This window comes from Orycteropus afer, unplaced genomic scaffold (genome assembly GCF_000298275.1).
Source record: "Orycteropus afer afer isolate SDZICR_OR568_19922 unplaced genomic scaffold, OryAfe1.0 scaffold00247, whole genome shotgun sequence".
Classification (NCBI taxonomy): Eukaryota; Metazoa; Chordata; class Mammalia; order Tubulidentata; family Orycteropodidae; genus Orycteropus; species Orycteropus afer.
The window spans coordinates 2,283,369-2,287,339 of record NW_006921834.1 but is presented as its reverse complement, the minus strand read 5'-3'; positions in this window follow the sequence as shown (position 1 = coordinate 2,287,339).

The window sequence follows — 3,971 nt, the reverse complement described above, 5'->3', positions numbered from 1 at the left end:
CAAGGATGTTTCAACATCAGAAAAACAATCAATGTTCTCCCTCCCAAATCAAGCCAGAGGACAATCAGAAAGACACAACGAAACCCCTAAGATGCACCAAAACACAAAGGATACACAAAAAATACTACAGACACACAAAGACAATAGCAGAAAAGCGGGTCACAATAAATTATCCAAGTGTCCATCTGGAAGATTAAAAAATGCAGAAGCAAAAAAAAGATGCCCACGTATCACATGACTACACAAAAGCGTGTAATGCTACAGAGAAAAAAACACCCTACCCATTGGAATGGTGATTACAAATTGACACACCACACAGGGTAATAAAATGGTGCTAACTTGGTGACCTCACAGGGAGACACACAGCCCTTCCTCAAAGCTGGCTAATAAGCAAAACACACATTCACTCTCACACTCGGAGCCAACTCATCACACCCCAATCATTCCACTGTGTTGCCTTCCAAGGTTGTAAGGCAAACTATCCCCCCAAAGATATCTTATTCTTCTCTCACACAACAGCAGAAAGTATCCTCAGACGAGGTTCTGAGAGGCGATTACATTAGTCATCAAGCTCCTAAAAACTGAAGAAAGAAAAAACAAACAAACTGGGCCAGAATTACAAGTTGGCTTGAAAAAGTCCCTGGGTGGTATGTAAATGACTAATATGCTTGACTGCTAACCAAAACGTTAGTGGTTGGAATCTACTCAGAGGCTCCTTGGAAGAAGGACCTGGCAATCTACTTCTGAAAATCTGCCACTGAAAATCCTAGGGAGCATAGTTCTACTCTACACACATGGGGTCACCATGAGTTGGAATCAGCTCCTCGAAGGCAACTGGAAATGGCTTGAGAATAGACACCAGAAAGGCCTGAGAGTTACCAAGAGGTGAGTCTGGGTATTTGGGTGAGGCTGGGCTTTTTTCCCCTACTGACTGCAATGGGAGACCCATTTTTGCAGCCTGGACATGGAGTTAACACCATAAAGGTAGATGGAAGGACGGAATGACCTGCAGAGGCATGTCCTCCACACACTCTCAACCAGCAGACAGGAAACTGTTGGCCTGAAATGATCAGGTTCAAGCTGCTTCGATTAATGAAAATGGCAATGGCAACAGGCTTGGCACAGGCCACCGTGGAAAGCCATTCTGGGCTCTCAGCCACCCCCTCTATAAGCCCAACATAGAGAATGATGTCAGACTGAGGATCCTTGAGCAGGACAAGGGGGCAAAAGAAGGGGCAAAAAGATGTGCGGGAAAATGCTGCCTTTGTTTTGTTCTGTTTTTGAGAGAGTTAGAGACAAAATAAAAAAGAAAAAAAAGAAAGAAAGAAAAGAAAGTTTTCCAACATACATTATAATTCAACCTTGACTGGTGAGCTTGGACTTGGGCCAGGCTGGCATTAAGACCTCTGGAGAAGAAAGTAATTCAGCTTCTCCCAAAGCAATTTATTTCTGCATCACCTGATGGTCATAGCTGGGAAGTTTATCCATGTGTCTAACCTCAATGTCTCATGCTCCACTTGACGTTATTTCCTTTCTTTGAGGCATTATGAAAAAATAGAAAACAGCTGGCCTACATCCTCCTAAATAAGAATCCTTGAATAATTAAGACTCATTCTGGACTGGGCCAACTTTTATTCTCTTCTAGGCCACTCCTAGTCTTCTCTGCCTCCATCATGCCCAGGCTGGGTTTCCAAAATCCTGACACTCTCTGACAATACCTGCTGCAGTTTGTCAGCCTAGAAGTTAACGGAACACGAGATCAAAGAGGGAGCCTCAGAGGACCTCACTTTCCATCTCCCAGAGTCACACCCAATCCTTGGCCCCCTTCTAATTCCTAGCCTCTAGCACCTCTTCCCTCATCCTGACTCCCATCCCCTTGCAGTTGGAGCTGAGACATTCTTGGAAATATCTGACAAAGTGGTCCCCTTAAAAAAAAAAAAATTAAACTTTGTGAGGGTGGTGAGATTTAGCAAGTGATGAGAGAAGAAATCTCCAGCCAAGCCAGCTCTCACAGGCACACACACCTCCTACCCGCACTCTGAGAGCTAATCGCTTCCTCCTTCAGTGTGTCCAGAGCACTGTTTATAACTTGTTCACAACATGTTTTCAGTTTGATTTATACTATAATTATATGCCTGTATCTCTCTGTAATAGACAGTGAACAACATGAGGGCAAAGAATCATCTAATTCACTTCTGTCACTCCCTACAGTGCCTAGCATGGGGAATAGCACACACTGCAGCAGCAATAAATGTTTACTGAATTGAGAAAGAAAAGTGAGAGACCACAAAGTAGTAAAACTCAAGACCCAGTCTTCCTTGAAGCCATCCTGTTTCAGTAAGGAGTAAAAACAAAGACGTAAGAAGAGTCTCTCATCTCCCCAACTCACCTCACCTCTCAGAGTCTCAGAAGCACCCCCACCCCAATCACAGCCTTGACATCTATTAAGCTGAATGTGTGTGTGTTGGGGTGGGACATTTAAGCTTTCATCACTCCTCTGAACCATCACTGGGCAAAAACAATAAACTCTGGGCACCTGTGTTGTTAGAGTGCACTGTCTTAGCTTTCTAGGGCTGCTGTAACAAAATACCACCAAGTGCGTGGCTTTAAAGAACAGAAACATATTGTCTCCGTTTTGGAGGCTAGAAGTCCAAATCATGGGAGTACTGGCTGTAGAGGAAGGTCCCTGTCTCTTTCAGCTTGTAGCCTCTGCAGGCAATGTCTGGCCTTCCTGAGCTAGTACATGCATCTGCCTCCATCATCACATGGCATCTGTCCTTCCCCTCTGTGTGTCCATCTGTGCTCCCCTTTATGAAACATGTGCCGAAGGGATTAGGTTTAGGACCCACCCTACTCTGGTGTGGCCTCATTAACATAAAAAAAGGAAAACTTTATTTTCAAACAGGATCACATTTACAGGCACAGGCATTAGGGCTTCAACATGTATTTGGGGGGAAGGGAGATGGTACAATTTAATTCCAGGCACCATGGAATATATCTCCAGTAGATTGATACCTTACACATTCATCCAGAATACCTAGTTTGTGCCAGGCATGGGGATATTTACTGGGGAAAGAAAGAAAAAGAGATCCTCTCCTTGCCTTCAAGACACTCATTGTTGTACAATCCTCCCTTAACCAGGCTGTGTACTAGTAGCAAGACATCCTATTAAAAATACAGATACCTAGGTTGTACTTCAGACCTCCTAAATCAGAATCTCCTGGAATAGAGCTGGGACACTTATATCTTGTTAAATCCTCACAGGTTAACACTGATTCACGGGCAGGGCTGTAAGAGCCACTGATCTCCAGATCAGCATTGTCCAATACAATTCTCTGCAGTGATGGAAATGTACCCTATCTGCATTATCCAGTCAGTAGCCAATAGCCACATGTGGCTATTAAGCACATGAAATACGGCTAGTCACTGAGGAATTGAATTATTTTAAGTTTAAACAGCTGCGCATGGCTAGGGGCTACCGTATTGGACTGCCGAATTCTAGATGATCTCAAATCGTTTCAGTTTTGCTTTAGAATACTTCTCACAATACTGTTTCATAGCAGCTGATGTCTCCATTCCCTTTAGCTCAGGAGAAAACATGAGCTTCCTTTCCCTAAAGCCACTCCTGCCCTGAAGCAGCTGCTCTGGGATGAGCTGGGCGACAGGAGCCTATGAGGTGGGATTAAGTCCTACCAGTTAGCCTCCCAGAGGAGGCACCACCCCCTACCCTGGAGAAAAGGCTCTCCCTAGTACCCCATTTTTTTCAAGGTTGACATTGATGAGAGACAGGACAAGCAGTGCTCTTAGGAAAAGGTAGGCCCAGGACCCTTAATCAATTTCTCTCCAACAAGAGGCACCTAAGGAATTGGGAGCAAAAGCCCTACTAAAAGCAGAGTTGGCAGTGTTTCTGCCACACCCAGGCCTTCAAGGCATCATACTGGGCACAATATCCAAGTGCCTCTGTCCACTGC